This window comes from Aethalodelphis obliquidens, unplaced genomic scaffold (assembly GCF_003676395.1).
Source record: "Aethalodelphis obliquidens isolate GAN/ISIS:26980383/991018 unplaced genomic scaffold, ASM367639v1 scaffold44, whole genome shotgun sequence".
Lineage (NCBI taxonomy): Eukaryota > Metazoa > Chordata > Mammalia > Artiodactyla > Delphinidae > Aethalodelphis > Aethalodelphis obliquidens.
In genome coordinates this window covers 760,538-773,377 of record NW_020837988.1, presented here as the reverse complement: position 1 = coordinate 773,377, position 12,840 = coordinate 760,538, and the positions used below count along the sequence as shown (strand labels likewise).

The window sequence follows — 12,840 nt, the reverse complement described above, 5'->3', positions numbered from 1 at the left end:
GAGAAAGAGGATAAAATAAAGTAAGATAAAAGTTATCAAAATAAAAAAAAGTTAAAAGACGGACAAAACCCTAGGAGAAATGGTGAAAGCAAAGCTATAGAGACAAAATCTCACACAGAAGCCTACACACACACAGTCACAAAAAGAGGAAAAGGAGAAAAAATCATAAATCTTGCTCTCAAAGCCCACCCCCTCAATTTGGGGTGATTCGTTGTCTATTCATGTATTCCACAGATGCAGGTACATCAAGTTTATTGTGATTTAATCCGCTGCTGCTGAGGCTGCTGGGAGGGATTTCCCGTTCTCTTCTTTGTTCGCACAGCTCCCGGGGCTCAGCTTTGGATTTGGCCCCGCCTGTGCGTGTTGGTCGCTGGAGGGCGTCTGTTCTTCGCTCAGACAGGACGGGGTTAAAGGAGCCGCTGATTCGGGGGCTCTGGCTCACTCAGGCCGGGGGGAGGGAGGGGCACGGAGTGTGGGGCGAGCCTGCGGCGGCAGAGGCCGGCGTGACGTTGCACCAGCCTGAGGCGCGCCGTGCGTTCTCCCGGGGAAGTCGTCCCTGGATCCCGGGACCCTGGCGGGCTGCACAGGCTCCGCGGAAGTGGGGTGTGGATAGTGACCTGTGCTCGCACACAGGCTTCTTGGTGGCGGCAGCAGCAGCCTTAGCGTCTCCCGCCCGTCTCTGGGGTCCGCGCTTTTAGCCGTGGCTCGCGCCCGTCTCTGGAGCTCCTTTAAGCAGCGCTCTTAATCCCCTCTCCTCACGCACCAGGAAACACAGAGGGAAGAAAAGGTCTCTTGCGTCTTAGGCAGGTGCAGACTTTTCCCCGGACTCCCTCCCGGCTAGTCGTGGTGCACTAACCCCTTCAGGCTGTGTTCAAGCCGCCAACCCCAGTCCTCTCCCTGCGCCCCGACCGACCGAAGCCCCGAGCCTCAGCTCCCAGCCCCGCCCGCCCCGGCGGGTGAGCAGACAAGCTTCTCGGGCTGGTGAGTGCCGGTCGGCACTGGTCCTCTGTGCGGGAATCTCTCCGCTTTGTCCTCCGCACCCCTGTGGCTGCGCTGTCCTCCGCGGCTCCGAAGCTTTCCCCCTTCCGCCACCCGCAGTCTCCGCCCGCGAAAGGGCTCCTAGCGTGTGGACACCTTTCCTCCTTCACGGCTCCCTCCCACTGGTGCAGGGCCCGTCCTTATTCTTTTGTCTCTGTTTATTCTTTTTTCTTTTGCCCTACCCAGGTACGTGGGGGAGTTTCTTGCCTTTTGGGAGGTCTGAGGTCTTCTGCCAGCGTTCAGTAGGTGTTCTGTAGGAGCTGTTGCGCGTGTAGATGTATTTCTGATGTATCTGTGGGGAGGAAGGTGATCTCCGCGTCTTACTCTTACGCCATCTTTCCCCTCTCTCTAAGAGCACTCTTATAAGCATTCTCTTTGGTTTCCATAAAGGTCAAACATTTTCTTAAACTTTCTGCAGGGCTTTCCTGGTGGCCCAGTGGTTAAGAATCCTCCTGCCAATGCTGGGGGACACGGGTTCGAGCCCTGGTCCAGGAAGATCCCACATGCCACAGAGCAACTAAGCGCGCGAGCCACAACTACTGAGCCTGTGCTCTAGAGCCTGTGCTCCGCAACGAGAGAAGCCACTGCAACGAAGAGTAGCCCCCGCTCGCTGCAACTAGAGAAAGCCTGTGCGCAGCAACAACACCCAACACGGCCAGAAAGATTTTCTGCGGCACCAATTTACCTTCAAAGGGGGAAAAGAAAAGCTCCCTGGCCCCGCCTCCACCTGCCCCAAGGGTTCAGGCGGCTTCTGTGTAGTTGGGGCGACAGGGACTTTGCCTGGTTGCTGTAAATGACAAGCCACCAGCACTGTCAGGTTGCGTGTGCTCCCTCGTCCTGGGTGACTCCTTGGGACGTGGTGGTACACGGCGGGCCTTCCCTAAATGTTGAGTGAGTGAATGGCTGATGAGACTACTCCCTGGTTGTGGCTTTTTCTTAATCATCTGTGAATATTCGCAAAGTCTGCTTCATGACAGAGCCTGCACCCTTGGTACTTGCCCTTACGGAGGTGGTGGACTGAGGCTGGAGGCCGCAGGTGACTGCTGCTTGGGCGGCGTCATCCTCAACCCCTGCTGGGTGGGCAGCCACTGTCCAGACCAGCTGGGAGTGGACACCAAAGAAAGGGGAGGGAGGTGGGCTGTGCAGAAAGTGGGACAGAACGGCGTCGCAGCAACCCCATGTGTGTTCCCGCCGGGCTGGCAAGGGCAAGAGGAACGGGGCGTGTGATGGGGGCAGTTCAGGCTGGCACAGGCAGCTGGGGGGTAGACGGAGCTGGGGGCTGTGGCTGCCAGCCGTGGGCGGATGTGCAGGGCCAGGTGTGCTGGTCTGTCACGCTGTCCAGCGTGGCTTTTGAGCCTTTTTATGGACTGACCATGATTATAACAACAGCTGAGTGCTTATCACGTGCCAGGCGTTGTCCAGAGATTAATCTGTTCAGCCCACCTGACGGTTCTGAGTAGGCACTGTTGTCGCACGCCTTGCACAGATGAGGAAGCAGGTGACAGCACAGTTAAACGAGCCGCGTTGTTTACTGGGAATGGAAGGTGCTGGGCCTTGATCCTTGGCTGTCTGAGTCTCTGAAGTCCGCTTGACCTTGCTTCCACCGTGCGGGGTCCCCGGCTCCACTGTCCTGCCGCTTCAGGTGCCGTAATCTTTGCCGTGGTTGGTTCGCTTGGGATCACCTTTGTTCACATGTCACAGCACCTGAACGTTGGCCCTTTTTTTTTTAAACTAAAGATTATTTGAGAATCGTTAAATCCACATTGGAATTTATAGCATCATTATATGTAAGCGTAACTATAGACTCACAGCTGCCACCTGTGCCACAAAGCAGTCTGCCTAACCCTCCCCCGGAGTTCCCTACCTGGTGAAATCCCTGGCTGGCGCAGAGGGTTTGTCGTTGCCTTTGGTGGCTCCTGTCCTGCGTTGCCCAGGGACTGCCTTTGTGGTGCATCCTCTCGTCAGCTGCGAGATTGCTTCTGGCCACCCTCACCTGTGGCGTCTTGGAGGTGTCTCTCATTGCTCCGAGCTCAGGTTTGAATTCTGATGAGCACTCAAGCAGCCGGCTCTCTTCCTGACTGCACGCCCGCACAGGGGAGGAGGGTCCCCCCTCCTCTAGTACTGCTGCAGAATGACAGCCACCTGTGTTCTCAGTACGCAGGCGTGTGTTTGGTCTTTTGCTTGGCTGCCTCTTGGGTAGAAGAAGGTGCAAAACATGACTTGTCCTGATAGAAACATATATTCCTGTATTGCCTTCCCATTAAAAAGTGTCGCTCTCTTCGTGGCAAAAAAAGGACGTGGGTTGAAGCCTGAGCTGTTCTTTGTCTTAGGCCCCAGATTGTAAGCGGCTGGGGTTTTTTTTTAATTAAAAAAACAACCAACTTAACTGTTGTTTCCATTGTAATTCTTAGGCTAGAACACAAACCACATTGACCTGCAGACACTGCACACACTTGCTGTTCCCCAAATCAGCCGCGTTTGAGTGTGGCCCCCTTCACAGGTGGTACAGACAGTGCAGCACACGTCTGGGGGTTTCAGTAAGATTGAGTTTTACCGTCTTCAATGGAAGCAGCAGCCCTCCATTTGGAAGGAAGAGCCGGAGTGAAGGAAGGACGTGGCTTGTTGGAGACGTTGGGGCGTGGCTGGCGGTTTTCTGTGGGTTAAGTTCTAAAAGCTCCGAGAACTTCCTTCATGCAAACGAGCCTAGTTTAATCATTGTGGGAGATGGTGGGAAAGTCTTCAAGGCACGTACCCACCCATCCACCCCTTGTTCCCAGCACTTACTGAGCTAGAGAGGCTCGTAGTAAATGTACCGCGTCCCCAGTGTTTGTTGAATGAGTAAAACTGCCCCTGTGTTCGGGGACTCTGCTCCTGAAGGCTGTGGAGCATCTATCTGCTTCGTCTAAACTTTGGGAGAGTGAGAACTAGTTACAATAAAGGAAGAGGAGGCATTTGGAGGATTCTTGACGGGCCGTTTTGACAAAGTCTTTGAAATCTGAGACCAGCTTTTGACCAGGAAGATAGGCAGGCAGCCTCTCTTGGCTCGAAGTTCTGGGGTTCATTGCTGCCATCGTGCCCTGCCTTCCTCCCTTTCCTGGAGTTTCCGAATCTTTTTTACAGGAGACGTTAGCCCTGAAAGAAGGATGGGTCGGAATGTCTACTGGCTTACTGATAACACGTCGGTTTTGTACCAAACTGGAAATACTCTTGGATTCTGAGCTAGGTGGACATCTGATGGTCTTGGTCAAAACATTACACAATGAATTCTGCTACAGGATCCGAAAGAGCTTGTTATACTCTGTTTTTCTGCCCTCAGTCCACAGGCAAACCACCTTCTGCGTTTACTCAGAAGTGAAACCAAAATGATCTGGTTTGTGATGTAGAGAGGGAAGGAAAAGAAAATGGAACTGGCGTCTGGGGGAATTTGTCACACCAGTTCACAGGCTTTTCTGATGAAGCACTTTGGGGGCCCATGTCAGGTTTCATCCCTCTGGAAGGAACAGTCTCTTCTCTGTGAGCACTTACGTCTATCGTCAGTTCGTATACATGTGTCGGAAGTCAGCCTGTGGGCAAATTTTTGGTAGATCTGTTGAGTGTTTCTCAGCCTCAGAGCGAGGGGTGTTACTAAAATTCCTGATGTCGGACTGTTTCGGAAGGTTCAGTTTATGGTGATCGGATGTGTTGTGAATTAGAACGTACACAGCACGAGGCAGGGGTGTTGTCTGTTTTATTCATACATGGATGTCCCCGTCCCTGAGAGCATGGAGTAAAACACTCAGACGCTGAAGGTTGCTGGACACATGCATGTCAGACATGTAAGAAAGTTACAGGCGTGCCTGCCACAAAGGCATGTTAGTTTCAGGTTCCTAAAAAATAACTGAGAGTCAGTGATGATTTAATCCTAAAGTAGAGAGACAGACAGGTTTCTCCCAGCCAGTCTTAACTTCACAGCATCATCACGAAGTACAGGACCTACAGGAGATCTAGGGTCAGGTCACTTCTGTGTACTGATACTATATTCTTAAAGCAGTGGCTGGGTTATGTATAACCATCTTAAAATTCAACAAACACAGGTGAGATAGTGCTCTGACGTCACTGGATTGAAGTGATACTGCAGAGGAAGAGGCAGTGTCGGAACTCTGGACGCAGTTAGCAGTGGCGTTGGGGATTTATCGTGCAATTCCCTCTTACCCATCACGAGATAATGGTGCCCGCTCAGAGCTGTGAGGAGGTGGGCCTTGCAGTTGCTAAGCTAGTATTTTTTTTTTCCCCCCAGATTCCTGCCTGATGCAGCCTTTTATGCACCATAGTCAGTAGCTGTGCCTGACATGGTTGGGATTCCACATTTGGAAATCTTTGATTACTTGACATTTACGGGTTTGAAATTTTGATTACTTTTAGTCTAATTCCTGTGAATTATCTATCAACAAGAGATTTACTGATCAAATGAAGAATATGGAATGATGGTTAAGAAAGACTTGGATTTCTTCCAGGTGTCTTAAGAAGCATCATTTACATTCCATAATTGCTGACCCAACTCAAGATGGTCCCCTGAGGACCACTGCCGGTCACCCCGTGTACTCTCAAGTAGGCTGTTAGGGAGGACTTGAAGGCGTCCTGGTTTTCTTCCCAGGTAATCTGCACGAGTAATTATGGTTCGATTGAATGGCCTGCCCCCCGTTGAGCAACCCAATCATATTCTGCAGTGAAACAACACTTAGAGTTCCAGAATCTTACACAGATAGCTCTAATTAGGCTGGGAGCGCTGCTCTGGAGCGGAATGTGTTTAAGAATTCAGTCTTAAGTGCTGGTGATGTCAGTTTTTCAAACACAGCACGCTGTTCTCTTCCTCTGTGTGAATCCTCCTCTAGCTGCAGTACACTTGCCTTAAAGCGAATCAGGTGCTCGTGTTCAAGTTTTTTAAAGCATAAAAACCCTGTTTATGAAAACAGTTCTCTTCGGCACTTTGTGGCATTATGATAATGCAGGAATAAAGGAGGGCCGGGACCTCCTGTGGGGAGACCCCGGAGGATCCTTGTCCCCACTGCGTGTTTTGGGAGGAGAAACATCGTTTCTTAGTCCGGGGCTGTCTCTCCACTTGCCCTGCACACTTTCAGCATCTCTTGGGCAAGAAGGAACAGCAGATATCCTGAATATTGGCCATGATTTTGTGCTTATCTGGAAATTCATTGGTTTCTAAGCTATTATTTGGAATAAGAGTTGGTGACAGGGGAAAGGAGTCTTCTAAACCTCAGCAAATCCATTTATGGAAGATCCGTAATGTCTGAATTTGTCTCATTCTTCCTGTGTGCACTGCCAAGGCTTTAGCCATATGTTTCCGTGCTATTTCTATGTTAGAGTCTAGTAAAATGCCTTCACATATGAACATCCAAGTGATGATTGTAGGTCCCTTTGTTCGAAAACCCATGTAACTCGCGTGGTTTTGGAGTTGATGTCAGTCACGGTTTGCTGATCTCTGAGTCCTGCTGCGTCTTCCTTTCCTTCCCTGACTGTGGAGAAGTGGCTTCTCTGAGACGCTTCTTCCTGCATCAGCGCCGTGACCGCTAAGCCCTCACTTGTGTGACTGTGCCCTCCAGGCTGGCCGTGCTCACTTTCTTACGGGTGTGGTTTTGCTTTCTCCTGCCCACCGAGGCCAGCATTTCCCACGGTGCTGGGACCAGGGAGTTGCTCTTTGCTGCTTGTTGTGTGAAGGAATTTTGTTGGTTCCCTATCCGCCTGTTACTTGAGGACTTTTGTTTTCATTGTCAAAGGTGTCGGTGATGGTACCGTGGTGGTCTCACTGCAAAATCACTTGAAGTGTGTGTTCGCAGTGCCTTCTGGGATGAGAATAAAGCATGGCGTATCTGTCCGGCTGCCTGATCCTGAAACACTATTGCATGGAAAGTGCTTGCCTGGAGCTCAGGAAAAAGGGTTTTGTAGTTTGCGAACCCAGTGGTTCCGAGTAGCGTATCATGGATCTGTTTGCATGTCACGTGTGTTTCGAAAGCCCTAAGGTTAACCCCCATGGAAACAACGTTCATTTGTGGGGGCGGCGGGAATGGTCCTAGAAGGACTCAGGTGGTGTGATTCGGGGGGCGGGGGGCTGTCGGTGCCAGGCCTGGCATCACCGACGCAGAGTTCGTCCTCCCGGTGCGTCTGAAGGGCCCGTCGTGGCTGAGGCGTCACAGTGTGGCCAAGTCACTGCCGCAGCAGCGGGGGCTGAGCGGGTGGGCGTCCGACCCCGCCCGCCCTGCCTGCGTCTGCCAGCTTTGCCCGTGTGCACAAGAGGGCAGCCGGGTGAGGAGAGCGGCAAGGACGAAGGTGTGGAGGGGAGAAGAGGGGTGCAGAGCCAGGAGGTGCAGCTGAGTCCCGCTGGGGCGGAGGCTGGGGGGAGGTCCGGCCCGAGCGCAGGGGAGGAAGTGGCTTCCACGGCCACTGAGGGCCTTGGTGGGCTCTGGGGAGGGACCCTAGGCTGGCTTCGAGCGGCGTTCTGTCCTAAAGGTCGGTCCAGGCGTGTGATGCCAAGTGAACAGGTCAGGAGCCCCACCCATGTCAGGTGGCGTCCGCGGGCCAGGTGTGCGGTGAAGGGCCAGACCTGGGAGGTGGCAGAGCAAACAGAAGTGAATGGAAAGTGGAAGGTCGGGGCGTTTACAAGGGCGAGGCAGACCGAGGGGGAGCTGGTTTGGGGAGGAAGCTTCGTGTAGGCACCGTGTGTGGTGGTTCTCTGTGCCGGCAGAGCCCAGTTCCCGTGGGGCTGGGGTGTGGGGAGCGAGGGCCTTACTTATGGGACTTTGTATTGAGTCTTGATTAATCTAAGACAGTTACGGGAATTCCATGGGGGGGCGGGGAGAATGTGAGCCCGTCGGTGGGACAGGAGGCTTCTGGTAAAGGTTTCCTACCCTAAAAAGGGACTCAAGGAAGAAGCCATCTCTGCTGCTGCTGGATGTTGCCTTGTGGGGAGTTGTGGCAGCTGTCTTGTGACCATGAGGAAAGTTAACCTTGTCAGATGGCAGAGGGTAGAGGGAAATAGGACCTTAGTACGTGGGTTGGGTGGCTGAGTCAATCAACCCTGGGCTTTTCCTGCCTCAGGCGTTCCTTGTTTTGTTAGAGAAATATGCTTTATTGTTGAAGGGAGGGGTTGGCAAACTGTGGCCCACGGGCCACACCACCTGTTCTCCCTAAAGTTTTATAGGAACACGGCAATGCCCTTATCCTTCCCCTATTGTCTGTGGCTGCTTTTGCCTTGTAACAGCTGAGCCGAGTAGCTGTGAAAGAGGCTTTCTGAGCCACGTGTTCTAAAGCATTTACTCTCTGGCCCTTCAGAGGAAAAGCGTGCCGACTCCTGGTTGAAGTCATTTTGAGTGAGATTCTCTGTCTGTGCCTCTGCTGTGGAGACACCGACCTTGTTTTATACCTGGTGGCTGGAGATCATTGCGTAGAAAAGGGCTTTGTAGGTCAAACATGGAGTCTAGACTGAAGATGTGCTTTTGGGGGTCAGGAGCATGGAAACCAAGCCAGAAAGTTTCCAAGAATTGGGCAGCCAGTCGTGTCAGGTCCAGGTGGGTTGCGGTCTCAGTGTGGTGGCGACGAGCCAGGAGCCTGATGGCACCTGCTTAGAAAGAGGAGATGAATAGGAAGAAAATGAGGGGCGGAGACTAGTTTATTGTCTCAAGTTAAAAGACCCAGACTCTGCAGCTGTGAACGTGAGATGCATCTTGATGGTCTCAGATAGGAAGATTCATGTTTAATCTGATGGTCCCAGACAAGGAGAAAGTTGAGTAAAATTATTTTATAGCTTCTGTGATACCTGCTCCTGTGGCACTGGGCACAGAGTGAAGGGATACCTGAGACCCTCAGCTTACGACTGACTGATGACCCTTTGCTTTGGTAAATAAGACCATCTCTTCTCTCCACGGTAACGGCCAAACTCGTGTTCTTGGCTTCGGTCCCACTGTCTGGCGGACGCTGCTTGGAGCCTGTGGCTCTGATGCCCTGAGTGAACAGGGATTAAGGAAGCTGATAAGATGGATTTGATGGCAAGGATGTATGATCAGAAGGTGAACCTGTGGGCCTTGCCATGAAGCAAAGATTCTAGCAAAGGCGTAGAGCTGTCTTCAAAATACGAATGAACAGGTGAGATGAGGTGTCCAAAGGAAGACAGCCTGGGCCAAGGAGGATTTATTTGAGCAATTCTGGGGAAAAAATGGCTGGCGTCACACCAGCCAGCATTCAGGGGAAACGGCACAAGACATTTCAGAAAAGCTTGAAAGGTATTCCAGAGAAGTTAAGCTGAAAGCTTTGAAGAGGAAGGCTACTCCTCACAGCAGGTATTTAATTTTTAGAGGATTTTTTGTTTTGTTTTGGCCGCACGGCATGCGGGATCTTAGTTCCCCGACCAGGGATCGAACCCGTGCCTCCCGCACTGGGTCTTAACCACTGGCCGCCAGGGAAGTCCCAACAGGTATTTAATTTTGATGAAACAGAGGGCATAAGGGATTCTTGAAGTGATAGTAAAATTAGACTTCTGTTAAAGCTTGGATCACCTGAGGACTTTGCAAGCCATCCGTATGCATGCATGTTGAATCAGCATTCATGCACATTGAGAGAAATCGTCTTATTTTAAAAATGTAGTTTGAAAGTCTATTGAGGGTGATAAAGAATACCTTTTTGTTACTGGGGATTGATTTGTGTGATGGCTTTTCTGGCTTTTCTACCAGGTCCAAACTCCTTGAGAGTAGGGACTGTGCTTTTGGTCAGCTAACATCTGGCATAGCTCCTGGTATACAGCAGGTGCTCCATAAATATGTACAGAATTAAACGTGTTTTACTCCTGACTTTACAGGACTTGTATTTTGAGATGCCCAGTCAGTCTAGCTCTGTGTGGGTAGTAACATCCTCCAAAATGAAAATGGATTATAGCCTCGTTTTGTTGCTGTTGGTTTCATGAACCTAATAAACGTGTGTAAATGTATATATTGGGCTGTACTGTCTTCATTTCTTGATCAGTTTTGATATATTTCATGTATGAAATGGGTTTCCAGGAACAGAACCCCAATTAATATCATCATGGCTCTAGGGAATAAGGATTTTCTACTTTACTATGGTTTGATTCGTGGTTATCATCTAAGAACCAGGTAGAGGTGGCGTGTGTGTTACATAGGCTGTCAGGGCTGGGAAGAGGTCTTGCTGACGGTTGCATCATTCTGTTTATTTTCCGGAGGAGGAAACCAGTGTTACCTTCCTTACCCACGTCCAACTCCTGATGATTTTTAGGGCAGGACGCTCCCCCGAGCCTGGACCCTGCTCTCCTCAGTGGAACCATGTACCTGTCTCCTTGGCCCTGCCCGTCCCTCCCTGCAGAATTTCATAAGAATATACATTAGAGATGAGAATTAATGCGTCATGGATGGGAAAGAACTATTATAGACACGTTGGGGGGTGGGTTCTATGTGGTTTTATCCTTTAAGATCTTTTTCTAAAGTGAAACCTTTATTCTGGGCCGATTGGGGGGCTGTGGATATAATTATATACTTATGTTTGTGGGCAGCATGTCTTTGGTCTGTAAGACAGAATACATACTGCTTTTCTCTGCATCCTTCAAGGACCCCCGAGCTACACATCCTTCATTTTATTTATTAAAAAAAATTTATTTTTTGGCCGTGACGCGTGGCACGCGGGATCTTAGTTCCCCAATCAGGGATCGAACCTGTGCGCCCTGCAGTGGAAGTGCAGAGCCTTAACCACTGAAGCGCCAGGGAAGTCCCCTCTTTATTTTTAAAGCAACTGGCTTTATTGTTTTCTGTACTTTCAGATATTTCAAACGGGCCTTTTACGTGCTCTATGTGGTGCGATATTCATACTTAGGAAGGCCATCTGCTAGCAGATGTAAATGAGTTCCATGCAGCTGTGTTGGACAGTGGTCACGAAAATGAATTCATTCTGCTCCTTTTCCCCCTTGTCCTTTGACACTTCAGGTCTCTCCAGATTTTTCTTCCTGGAACAGGCCACGTTCTTCAGGAAACGTGCCCTCATGTTTTCCTTGCCTGTGGGGAAACTGGCTTTTATTGCTTCCTGGGGTCCTTGACCCAAGCTGGTCGGAAGAAAAATTGACGACACCAGAAATATTTTGCCTAAGTTTCATCTCAGCCGCCGGGAGGCCCACGGAGAAAGCTTTGCTCTGGGTCGCTGAGGTTTACCCCTCAGAGCCACCCACACTGTGGCGTCTTCCTTCATGGACCCCCTGCTCCTCCCTCCTGTATTACACTGAAATTCTTCCCGAAACTGAGCAGTGGGGACTAAATGGGGAGGGGTCCTGAGCTGGACTGGTGGGGCTGCAGCTCTGTGCCCCGGCGGCCGGCTTCCCCAGTTCTCTGCCCCACGCTGTTGGCAGCTGTGACTCTTCAGCGAGCATCGGAAGCCAGTAGTTAAGCGTATTACAATTCAAGCCCAGCCGAGGCCACGTCGGCCCTGGGAGGACCCGGGGACCCGTGCTGTGGAAACCGGTAACAGCGTCCCCTGCACTCTCCTCCTCTCTCCATTTGGGGCAGTTCAGCATTTCCAGGGCACTCAAGTCCATTTCTTGTTTCCTCCTTAGACGCAGCTGTAGCCTGGAAGGTAGATGGGAGGCTTCCTGTGATTCATGGTCCAGGGAGAGACCACCCAGAGCGTCGGAGGGCCAGGGGGATCGATCCCCCCTCACAGGTGGAAGGGGCGTAGCTCTGCTTCGGAGACAGTTTTCTCGGAGCCGTGCTGGGAAGCCGAGGCTTTGGGGTGCAGGGCTGGGCAGGCTTCAGGAGGAGGTGGGATTGAGCGGACGGTCACTGTCAAGGTCACACGGGGGAGCCTTCTAGGGGCGGCAGACACGTGTGTCCCGATGCTGAGCTGTCATCCATCAGTTCAACGGATGGTTTCTTGTTACCATGACTACAGATCAGCTCCCCCTCAGGTGCTTCCTGAGACGAAGCTGCAGGAGAGCCCCACCCCCAGGGAGAGTCTTTCCTACCTTTACTCGTTCTCCTTCCTGATGGGGCTTCATTTGCAGGGGTGTGGTTTTCATTGCCCTGAATACTTGAGGAAACTAAGGCTTCAGAAGGCCATTTTTCCAGGCTCCCACGATTGTCCTTGTGACCTAGTCCTTCCCGGTTCTCTGGATCTGAAGCACCTTGCTGCTGGGCACTGTGCCTGCCTTCTGTGGGTCTGTGTAGCCCTTCTCACATAGTAGGTGTGCAGCAGATGTTGATTGAATACCAGGAGGCTGCCGGTGCTGCTGAGTAGGTCAGGTTTTCTCTCCCGAAGCCTGGGACCATTCACTGTGGATGCAGCCTTCCAAACTCCGCCTTTCCAGGCAGCGTAGGATGCACCTTCAGTAGGTTCGGGGGCAGCCTGACAACCCGGGCAGGTTGTGAGATGCTGAGGCTGGGATGTGTGTGATGAGCCTGCGGAAGTGGGTAGCCTAGGAAACGGGTGGGGGCGGGGCGGGTGGGGGCGGGGAGGCTGACCAGCATTAATAAAGAATTCCTCCTAATTTGGATACATCGTTACTGCCCCCCTTTTCTTTGAAGCAGAGAACTCTGGAGGTAAAGTGTTCCAATAACTGGGCTGTTTTGGGGAGGCTGTTCCGGAAGCATGTGCCCTGGGGAAACCCCGGTGCCCAGAGCCGCCTTCAGCCTCCCCGGACCCTCGGGACATCTTGAGAGGTAATTACCTCCATGGCAGTTTCCTGTAAGCATAGTCGAGAGCAGCCTCTCTCCCTGCTGAGTTCGTTCCAGCCTCTCCATCTTCTTTTTCTGCTCTGTTCTCTGA

General features: G+C 51.7%; 1 protein-coding gene across 4 annotated transcripts in view; it reads left to right on the top strand.

The window, feature by feature from the left end:
* Window positions 1-12,840, top strand: part of PRKCA (protein kinase C alpha) — a 363,240-nt gene that overhangs the window by 88,411 nt on the left and 261,989 nt on the right. The gene's annotated exons all lie outside the window — the stretch shown is intronic.